Genomic DNA, 12,528 nt, shown 5'->3' on the forward strand with positions numbered 1-12,528 from the left:
ACACTGAAGTCCTAACTCTCAGTATCTCAGAGTGATAGTATTTGGAAATAGGAGCTTTAAAGATGTAAGTAAAATAAAATGAGATCTTAAGAGAGGCCATAATCCAGCATGACTGGTGTTTCTATAAGACGAGGAGATCAGGGGACACACCCACAAAGGGAAGACCATATGAAGACACGGGAAGATGGCTATCTTCAAGTGAAGAGAAGATGCCTCAGAAGAACCCAACCCTGCTGATACCCTCATCTCAGACTTAAAGCTTCTAGAATTCTGAGAAAATAAATTTCTGTTAGGTGAGAAACGCACAGAGAATCTATACCAGTCATGGCAAAGGTGGAGTTCATGTGTCCACACTTAGCCATCCACGTCTCTTGAGACTGACCCTATCAACTGATCAAGGGCTCTTTTCCATTCAACCCAGAGAGTGACCTTGTAAACTTAAACAGAGCTTTTCTAGGTAGCCACGATGAGCAGATCAGAGCTTTTTCTCATGTTAAAATCTATTCATATTAGTTTCCTATTGCTGTCCTAAATAAATTGCCATAAAAGTAATTTACACAACACAGATGTATTATTTTGCACTTCTTTTTTTTTTAAGATTTTATTTATTTGTCAGAGAGAGAGGAGAGCGAGCGAGCACAGGCAGACAGAATGGCAGGCAGAGGCAGAGGGAGAAGCAGGCTCCCCGCCAAGCAAGGAGCCCGATGTGGGACTCGATCCCAGGACGCTGGGATCATGACCTGAGCCGAAGGCAGCTGCTTAACCAACTGAGCCACCCAGGCGTCCCTATTTTGCACTTCTTTAGGTTGGAATTCCAGCATGAGTCTCATTGGGCCAAAGTCAGGGTGCTGGCTAGACTATGTTCTTCTGGAGGCTCTAGGGGGGGAATTTATTTCTTCGTTCATTCTGATTATTGGTAGAATTCAGTTCTCTGTAGTTGTATAACTGAGGTCTCCATTTCCTTCATGGCCATGAGCCAAAGGACATTTCCAGCTTCTAGAGCCTGCCATGTTCCTTAGCTCATGGCCCTTTCCTCCATCTTCAAAGCCAACTATGGCAGAGTAAGTCCTTCTCATGGATTGAATCTCTCCTGCCTCTTCTTCTATTGTATCTCTCTGACTGATCCCTGTTATGCTTTTAAGGATTCATGTGATTACACTAGGTCCATCCAGATAATCCAGGATTATCTCCCTATCTTAAGGCCCATAATCTTAATGCCATCTGCAAAATCCCATTTGCCATGTAACATAACACCCTTGAGTCTAACACCAGTAAGCAAAGATCATGTAGTCCAAAATCCCATTACAGTATTTCTATATACCATCCCTACTCTACTTGGACTGATTCTGTTGGGTTTTCACATACTGCATACATGTACTCTGTGATCTGGGATTAGCCACTTCCATTTCTATGCAGAATTTCCAAAGTGAGAGGCCAGAGTGTCCAGAACCACCATTGAAGGCAGCCCAAGATAGCCCGTGGCACAGCCATGCTTACCTCTTGAGCTTCTTCTTCCACATTTCCTATTGGCACTTGGTTCTTTCCCATTTAAGTCCAGCAGTGACAAATGAAGTACTATAGGAATTGCCTGTCTTTAAGACCCTTTGATCTTTTTTATTATTTACTTATTCCGTTGATTTCTTTTTTTTCTTAAGGTTTTGTTTTTTTATTTATTTGACAGACAGAGATCACAAGTAGGCAGAGAGGCAGGTAGAGAGAGAGGCAGAAGCAGGCTCTCCGCTGAGAAAGAGCCCGATGCGGGGCTCGATCCCAAGACCCTGGGACCATGACCCAAGCCGAAGGCAGAGACCCCAACCCCCTGAACCACCCAGGCACCCTTCTTCTGTTGATTTCTACTCACAAATTATATAAAGTAGGTAAAGAAAATGCAAATAATTATTTAAACAATAATCACTTATGTGTGTTACCTAAGTGTTGAATGAAACACATGAATAAATGAGTAAATCATGGATTCTAAAGACTCCTGGGGATGCCTATCACAGAGCCTTTCCGAGCACTGACATTTCTTCACATCACTCACCTCCATGTGCCAAAGATAGCTTCCTGAAAACGCTGACGAACCTCATTATAGGGGCTGTTTTCATGCACAAGGCAACCCCGAAACTTGGAAGAGGCACTCCACTCAGGAGGGACAGGGATTTGATGGGTTGGTACCCCAACTTTCTCACCCCTAGGGTAGCGTAACTCTGAGATGTATTATCGATCATTGCCTAGAATTCCACAACTATGGGATTAAGTGCTGGTTTCCCATAGCAGTCACTTGTCTGTTAAGATGCCCTTCCTTGCTGTCTTTCTTCATTTCACATCTCCCTCACCTATTCCTCTACTGGTGCTTCCTTAGATCGTCTCCCAAACATAGTATTTGCACTTGAATTTTACCCCATTTTGGTGGATCCATACTGCAGTATTACCACCACCATTCTGAGCGACACCATAACTTAATGATTCCATCCAGCAAGTCATTCTGAGTAGTAGATTTTCCATCAGTCTGGCCCTTATATGATCATTCTTTCGCCCCACCCCCCTGTTTTTCTTCTCTTTTATAATACATCACTCCTGTTCTTGAGGGCAGTTGTGGATTATTGAGTAGATTTGAAAGGAGCTGCAGCTTGATTTTCCCTCCTATTGCATTTCCCAACAGTTGGGAAACTTGTGTTGATCTGACAGGGTAATTGGGGCATTTGATGTTGACAGGACAATGTCTTGCTCACATGTGAAGAGGCCAGTGCATTTGCTGCTACGATGTGGACATTTATATTTGCTCCAGTGTCATTTCTAATTTACAGGTTGCTTTTTAAGAGTATAGAAACCTGGGGCGCCTGGGTGGCTCAGTGGGTTAAGTCTCTGCCTTCAGTTCAGGTCATGATCTCAGGGTCCTGGGATCGAGCCCCACATCATGCTCTCTGTTCAGCAGGGAGTCTGTTCCCCCCCCCACACCCCCTGCCTCTGCCTGCCTCTCTGCCTACTTGTGATCTCTCTGTCAAATAAATAAATGAAATCTTAAAAAAAAAAAAAAAGGAATATAGAAACCTTCCTGGGTAGAAAGCACAGGGTCGTGATTTCTGAAAGCTGGTCTGCCCGCAGTACAGCACATGCGTGCACAGATATGCACACTCACAGAGTAATCTGCTGATAACAACTTGGGAATTTAAATATTTTTGGCAATTTTTATAGAGTTATTTTCAGTGGTTGTATTCGCTTGATCTTGATTGCATATATGGTTTGACGTATTTAAGCCAAGGGCGTATTTTTATAGATGTCTGAATTAAACATAGGATGCTTTTCAAGATAGCAGAGTTAATGTTTAAGTGGTTTTGATTAACCTGGTTTTGCTTATTTGCGCCTAAATATTCCAAAGCAGAGCCATCTCCCTTTGCATAAAGTGATTTGGGAGCACAGCCCTAGGAAACATAATTTTCTAAATAGCCAAGAGCTTCATGCCCAGAATATTTCCCCAAAGATGCCTCAAACTAAAGATTTGAGGTTTAGCCATTTCCACACACCACCGCCCCCCACCTCAGGAAGTGCAGATTGGGAAATCGGTACCTAACTATATAGACATCCAGTGATTAAGGTCGACAGAAACCAGAGCCAGGAAGATGATGTTTGGTGGGGGAGGGACGGTATCGTGAACCAGTGAGCGGGACTCGGCTCAGAATTTGGAAACCCTTAGTGTGCGCAGTTTGCCCAGAGTGGCATGCTGTCGATTTTTCCCTCGGGCAACATTTTCCATTAAGGAAAATGAATTCCTGATAAACAGGATGGCCCTTCATCAGCACATCTTTTCCCCAAGAGTGATAAATGCGAATCTCATCTGGTTTAATATATCATAGGTTCTTTACAAGCAAAGCTAAAGCTTCCATCTTGAGAAGCGATCATTCTTTGGAGTCATAGATTATGTTATTATAAAACCTTGTATTGAGCATCTACTATATACCAGGAAAATAGGTATCTTCTCTTTAAGCAAAATAAGTATGCTATCTTGTCTTAAAGGAAAACATCTTGCCTTTAAGAGCTATGCAGTCGGCTAGGTGTAAAATGTAGACAGACTTAGGTAATGATGCGAGGTAGAAGAAAATGCCATTCGGTACATAGGAAATGAGATATCATGAGGGCTTAGTCCCTCCTAGCTACAGGTACTGCGACAGGTCTCTTAAAAAGGAGATTTTTCTCCCTCAACTTTGTAATCTTGTCTGAGCTCTCCAGATTTTGATACCCAAAAGGCTAATATATTTTTCAATTTAAAAAATTACTTAAGTTGCGGCGCCTGGGTGGCTCAGTGGTTTAAGCCTCTGCCTTCGGCTCAGGTCATGATCCCAGGGTCCTGGGATCGAGCCCTGCATCAGGCTCTCTGCTCAGTGGGGAGCCTGCTTCCCCCCCACCCGCCTGCCGCTCTGCCTGCTTGTGATCTCTCTCTCTCTCTCTGTCAAATAAATAAATAAAATCTTTAAAAAAAATTACTTAAGCATCTTAACCTCAATATACCTAAATCCATACTCATCATCTCTCGCCTTCACGCACCCCCATTACTCTGGTCTTCCTTGTTTGTTCCGTCTCTTTGTAATAGCTCCCAATTCACTTGCTGGGGCTAGAAACCAGGGTGTTACCTGTGACTCCTGCACCTTCTTCACCTCCAGATTTGAGATCCGTCATATCTCTCAAATCTGGCAATTCCTCTTCAAATCCGTTCTCACAAATACAATTGAGGCCACCATGATCTCTGTTTGTGATTACCCTGGGAACTTTCCAAAATTTTACTTGTTTTCCAGTTCTTGTTTCCTTTCACGGTGGACACATATCCTGGGTTGCCTGAAACAGCCATAGTTCAACTGTTGTCTTTGTGTAATTATGAATAACACTTACATTCTTCCCAATAAAGTCTGGTTTGGACAATAAATTGTAATTACTCAATATTCCATTCACTCTTCTGGGCCAGGATGACCTTTCAAGGCATAGTTAATACCCCTCATAATTTTTATTTTGTCGCCATGCTTATTACCTTCATTACACTTACCCACAATCTGTGATTACCTAGTTTATTTACTTGTGTACTTCTTTATAGTCTCCCTCTTCTACCTTCCCATTTCCTTTGTATTAAAATCTGCTAGAGCTGGGACAATGCTCACCTTGTTCATTGCTCTGTTCTCTAATGCCTGTACCAGAGAGGAACTAAGTAAATGTCTGAAAATACTAGATGAATATTACTTTTTTTTTTAAGCACACTGAAAGGAAACAGCATAGACACCAATGGCACAATTTGACCCAACTGATAACCTACATCCCAGAGAGCTGCTCTAGATCTAGATATCACAAGGTATGAGGGGAGCCTTTACTTTTGGCCATAGAACAATTTTTTTTTCCATAAACAACTTTACAACTGGCAAAATGTATGAAACACAAGTTTTCAGGCATTGGGCACTAGCAAGCATAGAGTTATGATCCTTGAGAGAATGAGAGGTGTGTGAAATGAAAGTGACACTTCACCCAGCTCTGTGCCTGGGGAAAAAGCCTCACCCATAGCTGCAAGGAAGTGGAGCCCAAGTGGACAGCAGAAGTTTCACTGAACTGAAGAGGCAGACTATAAGAGTTGGGGAAGCTAAGGGGGCTGAAATTTGTGGAGCAGGGCACTGGAGAGGGCTTTGTTTTGTTTTGTTTTTGTTTTTGTTTTAAAGATTTTATTTATTTATTTGACAGACAGAGATCACAAGTAGGCAGAGAAGCGGGCAGAGAGAGAGGAGAAAGCAGGCTCCCCGCTGAGCAGAGAACTCAATATGGGGCTTGATGCCAGGACTCTGGGATCATGACCTGAGCCGAAGGCAGAGGCTTTAACCCACTGAGCCACGAGGTGCCCCCATATGTCACTTTCAAAGCCTATAATATTTATTATCTGGCCCTTTTTAGAAGACGTGAGCCATTCCCTACACCACAGTAAAGCCCATGCTTTAGGACTATGGACAAATCCAAAGTAGACTTGCTATAACCAAGCACAAAAGTTAGCCTGATAGGGTTAATAGCATGTATCAGTTATTTAAGTGCTTCTAGAATAAAAGTCAACTGTCATTTAAGGAAGAAAACATAATTCAGAACCACTAAAATCTATCAGTTAAATCCCCATCATAAAACAAACCAGAAAATGTTAGACATGTATAAAAGAGAAAAAAAAAATGTGAACAGACATTCAGGACAGGGATTGGTTAACTACAGCCTGTGGAACAGCCACCTACTTTTGTAAATAAAGTTTCATTGGAATACAACCATTCTTTCGATTTACATATGGCAAGGGCTACTTTTCTGTGGCAATGGCAGAGTTGAGTAGTTTAGGAAAGACCAAATAACCCACAAAACCTAAATATTTATTTTCTGGCCCTTTAAGAAAATGTTATTTGGCCACTAATTAGAAGAAAAAAATATAGTCACTTGAAAGAGACTACCAAGTGAATCAAATGTTAGAATTTATGGACAAGTTGTTTTAAAAATAACTATTATTACTGTTGAAGAATTTAAAGAAAAAGGTAGACACAATAAACTCATAGATGGGAAATCTCAGTAGTGAAAGGAAAACTTTAAACAATAACTAAATTGAGATCCTAGAAGTGAGACATATATTACCTGAAGTGTAAACAGAAGTTTGTGAAATGCTAAGTAAAGAAATAGGTAAACTTGACAATAGGATAGAAAAGTAAAACTAAGAATAAGAGAGAAGAAAAAATATATATATTGAAAAAGAATTAAAGCCTCCAAGATGTGTAGGAAATATTGAACATTTAAATATGTATAATTGGGGTTTGAAATGGAGAGGAGACACAGAAAATGAGACAGAAAAATACCTGAAGAAATAACATCCAAAAAAATTGCCAAATTTGGTAAAAACGTCAACCCATAATCCCGAGAGTATATGAAAAAATGAACGGTCTAACTACAAACAAATCTCATGCCTAGGGACATTATAAAGAAACCACTCAAAACCAAGAACACACAGGGGGCATCTGCTTTTGGAAAGAAGATCTCTATTTGTCTATTGTACAACATCTCCTCTCTGGATCTGGGTCTAGGTGACAAAGACTCACAAAGTCATGCCCCAGGGAAACATTGTACAAACTTCTGCAATTGGAAATGAGGAGAGTAAGGAGGGATAGAAAGACTCACTGGCAGCAGCATCAAGGGGAAGTCAACATATTAAAGAAAAAGAGAAAAAAGGCAAAGGGACTCACAAACACGTAGAGGGAGCTTATGGCAAGTTGTGGTAGTCAGAATGTAGTTATGACATTATTGGAAGCAGATCAGTAACAGGGCTGCAACTCTGGGCTTGATCTCACCGCAGATAGTGTTGTTCTGCTGGGTAAGTAGTGACGCTGCATTTATAGGGACTAGTGGTTGGGATTGGCTCTATAGTGGGAACGGTTTCTAACATAACCTCTCTCCTGGACATACCAAGAGTAAATGTGCTTCATTGCTTGGTGATGACCAAAATCTTTAAATGCTGACAGTTACTAATTTTAGTTCACACTTTCTTATAGAGCACTGACAGGTTGCCAATGAGAACACTGGTAAAGGATTATGTGTGGAAAACCTTTGGCAGTCATGTTGCTTTGGGACAATTCTTTAGTATGCATAATGATTGTAAAAAATAGAATAATTGCCAATATTTAGAAATCTGAATGTTTCATACAAATATCCTAATTTGTGACTTCTCTTTAAAAGACCAAAAATTTAGGAGCACCTGGGTGGCTCAGTCGGTTAGACATCTGCCTTTGGCTCAGGTCATGATCCCAGAGTTCTGGGATCAAGCCTGTCATTGGGGTTTCTGCTCAGCGGGGAGCCTGCTTCTCCCTCTCCCTCTGCCTACAGGTCTGCCTACTTGTGCTAGCAAATAAATAAATAAATTCTTGGGGCACCTGGGTGGCTCAGTGGATTAAGCCACTGCCTTCGGCTCAGGTCATGATCTCAGGGTTCTGGGATCGAGCCCTGCATCGGGCTCTCTGCTCAGCGGGGAGCCTGCTTCCCCCTCTCTCTCTCTGCCTGCCTTTCTGCCTACTTGTGATCTCTGTCAAATAAATAAATAAAATCTTTAAAAAGAAATAAATAAATTCTTATAAAAAAAGACCAAAAATTTCTTTTAAAAACAAATAAAAATCTAAGAAATTTGGGACTTATATTCCTACATGGAAATAATAGAAAGTAACTGTTGGGGCATCTGGGTAGCTCAGACAGTGGACCATGTGACTCTTGATCTCGGGGTGTGAGTTCGAGCCTCATGCTGGGTGTAGGAAAAAATGAAATCTTTAAAAAATAAAATAAAATCTTGAAAAAGGAATAACTTGCTTATCTAGATGATGTTCATACTATAGTTTTGCCAGTTGCTATTTATTTTCACATCGTGCTGTTTTCTTCTTTTTTCTTGATCGATAGCTAAGGGAAAAGAAAAACAAATTGCTTTTACTCAACTCTTCGTTTAAAATGGAAAAATAAAAGACCAGGAAGAGTCAGGGCCATGCAAAAATAAATAATATGTAGTATACCAAATTTCTTTGTGGAAATGTAGAATATTTGCATATGTTTCATATGCAAAACCTATGTCACATACTCCTCCAGCCCCACTCAAATGCATCAGCTATGTGACCCCCTGCAAATATTTGAATTTCTTCAAATGCTTGCAGCAGAAGTAACAACCCAGAGAAGAAATCAACAGTTCTAAATGCCACTTTCTCGTTGCCAACCAAGATAATCACTTGTAACAGTTTATACAGACGATGGGTTCACCGCTTTGAATTCCCATTCCCGCGTCCTAGTCGGCGTGCCCACCTGCATAGCTCTTGTGAGCCCTGGGGACGATGACATAGATTCTTAAATGCACAGCTTTGATGGTGTCACGTCTCTTGAGACCAGAGAACAGGGTGCTGGTTGTTGCCTTAAATGCTTACGTTCTAACAATTTTCAAACACTGCATTTCTAGAGCAGTTTGGGAGTGTGCACTGCTAGTAGGCGTGGGTGGGAGGGGTGAGCCACTCATCCATCTGATTTCACGGAACAGGGCCATTCAGTGGATAAGACCCCGGAGGTTTTCCTTGCACAGACTTCTCTTGATGCACCTATAATTTTCTGCTCAGAAATCTCTGCAATGCCCGTGGAGTTTTAGCTCTGGGGAAATTATCCCCCCAAGCTAGCTGCATCGTGGCAGCACACATAGCACGTTAGTGAGGCTAGTCCTCGTTCACACAGTCCAGAAGGGGAAGTCTTGGCGTTGGAGGGCAAGGTACCGTCAGCTCAGTAGCTTCAAAATATATGGCTGACCCCTGTGTTTAACTGACCGAAGTCAATGCTGTTTTGCAAAACACAATGAGTTTTACATGATGAATTTTCTTAAGGAAGCCGAATGAGAATTTTAGGTTCATGTAGGCAGCAAAGCCCCGGTGCCTTTGTTAGCATTGAGGGTGCATGATCTCAAAGATTAACTAATCTGTGAGTAACTGTGCCATTTGTAACATCATAAACACCGACTAATGGGGAGATGGTGCAGTGGAATGCAAATGTTTGCAACCTATCATTATATTAGTACAGGATCAAATTTGCGACTAAGTTCCTCAGCAAATATTCAGTATCGTGTTTGTGTCTTCTTGTTATAATTCGTATGGTATTAGTAGCATCTTACCATATTAGTGGCGTTAAGATGCTTTTAAAATTATATCTCTTGGGTGGATGGAAATGGAATGTTCTGAGGTTGTGCGAGTATTAGTCATATTAAACTTGCCCTGTTAGCAGCTTTTCCTTGAACTGATACTCAAATGAGGTTTTAATATAAACAAAATGTACTTTTGAAATGCGCTTTCAGCTACAACCAATTTCTCCCAGTCCATTAGCCACTTTGCGTCCCTTTTACGAAACTTGAGATTCTGCTTTTATTGAGGAGCCGAAGTCTTTCCTCAACTCATTAAGTCAAGTCGTGAGAAAGTGAATGCAAGGTCTGTGGTGTTTTCCGCCTTACTCTGGGTCCCATGGCGGCGTTCCCTCCACCCGCCCTAACGCAGGCAGGCATCTTTGAGATTTCCCTGCCAGTACCTTCCCGTACCATTCGACACGCCTTCCCTTTGCCTTGTGGGAAGCTGGTCACTCTGCTGTTCCTGCTTTTCCATCTTCACACTCTTGGGATTTCAACAACCAGAGTTTTCTTGCAGAAGAAGGGGGAAGGACTACTGAACTATCAAAGCCCCTGACGTCCCCTAGACTGGGATTTACGGTGTCCATGAGTCTGTCCAGGAATCACCTTAGGGGATGACCTCACCCAGGCATGGCTTGACTCTGTGAAATGGCTTTCTCTCCTGTTCGTAACCAACTACATGGACATTCTTATTCAAGGAGCCTCAGAACCCCAGAAAGAGCTAGTGTGTTTGTTTCCTAGGACCGCCTTAAGACGGGTACCTAAAATGTCTCACTTAAACAACAGATACTTGTCCTCTCCTATTTTTGGAGCCAGAAGTCTGAAGTCAAAGTGCCTCTAGGACCTTGTTCTCTCTGGCAGTCATAGGGGAGAATGCTCCCTCACCTCTTCTAGTTTCTGGGGTATGCCCCCAATTTGGGGTGTTCCTTGGCTTGTAGATGTAACACTCCAGTCAGATGGCCATCTTCTCTCTGGGTTTCTTCACATCGTTTTCCCTCTGTATGTCTGTTTCTGTGTCCACATTTCCCCTTTTTATGAGGACACCAGTCATATTGGCTTAGGGTCGACCCTACTAACTTCATTTTAACTTGATTACCACTGTAAACACTTCATTTCCAAATAAGGTCACACTCTGAGGTGCTGGTCATAGGACTTTGGTGCATCTTCCTTGGGAAGACACAGTTCACCCCTTGATAGTTGGAGATTTCCATTCTTATACACGACGCCACATGGTTCCTCAGCCACAGTAACAGGAACCCTGCACGGTCCTCTACTTCGTTTTCATTGGTCTTTGGGGAACATGAGCATTTGCTGGGGAACCCAGCCCTCTGGGTACCAGAGAGCTTCAGACCCTTTCTGGGACCACAGCATGGAGGGGCTAGGAGTGATCAGAATTCTGACCCATAACATTGTTTACTTTGTCGATAGCCAATCCATATAGATGTTGAGAAAGGAGCAAGGAGAAATAGGGGAAAGAGATGGGTAGGAATTACGTTATTTGTTTATATGTCCAACATATGTTCACTAAGGGTCCATAATATGTCAGACACTATAAAATAGAGAACTATTAGATGGCATTCTTGGGGGCGTCTGGGTGGCTCAGTGGGTTAAGCCTCTGCCTTCAGCTCAGGTCATGATCTCAGGGTTCTGGGATCGAGCCCCGCATCGGGCTCTCTGTTCAGCGGGGAGTCTGCTTCCTCCTCTCTCTCTGCCTGCCTCTCTGCCTACTTGTGATCTCTCTCTCTGTCAAATAAATAAATAAAATCTTAAAAAATATATATTAAAAAAAAAGATGGCATTCTTGTATTCAAGGAGCACACAGGCTAGAGTGGCGTTATTTTGTCTGCTTTCATGTAAAAATTAGAATAGTAATGATTTTTGTGTTAACATTAACTAATGCAGACAGTTTGCAGAGCCTGCTGTATGGCAGACTCATGATCTCACATTCGGTATCTTATTAAGTCTCCCCGCAGTTCCATGATTTGGGGACTGTCCCCTCCATTTTGTCCCCAATGTCCAGCTAAGTTCCCTAAACAAACCCAAGATTGTACGAATGTGGAGGGCCAGATGTAGGATTCGAGCCAGATTCACTGATTGCTCTCCCCATCTCTACACCAACCCCCGTGGAGCGGGGCTGCCTGTGTTCACCGGCAAAGCCTGGTATCACCAGCCCACTCCTACTTCTGGCTCAGCCCGGATGGGGCCATGCACCTGAGGGTTCTTCCGGCTTCCCAAGGGAGACCTGTGTGCGCTCCTAGAGGGAGCACGGGAGGCACTGGGTAGGCACAGTTAGAACAACACACACCCACGTCAGGCGGGAAGACCTGCGTGGGCAGAACTGATTTCCTACTTTGCACCCCCGCCTTTCATCATCCAGCACAAGCCCCAGGCACAGGAGACGTTCAGCAACTCAGAGTCCTTCCTTGTCAAAGTCAGGTTGTAAATTCTTGGAGAATATACAGGAGGTGTCACATCTGTTTCTCTCCCTCTGTATAAAGAAAAATAAAATGCCCCAGTGAATAAGGACCTCATAAAGCCTTTTGCATTATGACGGAGAGAGAACCAGGATGAGAGAGAAAAATAAACATGGCCCAGTTTGGCTGGAGGGAGACTTCTGGGGGGCTTGATAGGTTCAGACTCTTGATCTGGGCAGTAGTTGTATGGAGGGCTGCAGTGTGTGTGTGAGGCTGTACACTTAAGATTAGCACACTTTATGGAATGGAGTTAGTGTTCTTTATGGTGGTTGGCAAGGGGCTCCGGGGATAGGGTGATGGGGAATTACTGTTTCATGGGTACAAAATTTCGTTTGGCAAGATGAACAAGTTCTGTTGTTGGACGGAAATGATGTTTGC

At 42.6% G+C, this 12,528-nt stretch overlaps 1 protein-coding gene across 5 annotated transcripts in view; it reads left to right on the top strand.

Annotated features, from left to right (window-relative positions):
• RBFOX1 (RNA binding fox-1 homolog 1) overlaps window positions 1–12,528 on the top strand; it is a 2,072,285-nt gene that overhangs the window by 1,500,787 nt on the left and 558,970 nt on the right. The window lies entirely within an intron of this gene.

The sequence above is a fragment of the Lutra lutra genome, chromosome 18 (genome assembly GCF_902655055.1).
Source record: "Lutra lutra chromosome 18, mLutLut1.2, whole genome shotgun sequence".
Classification (NCBI taxonomy): domain Eukaryota; kingdom Metazoa; phylum Chordata; class Mammalia; order Carnivora; family Mustelidae; genus Lutra; species Lutra lutra.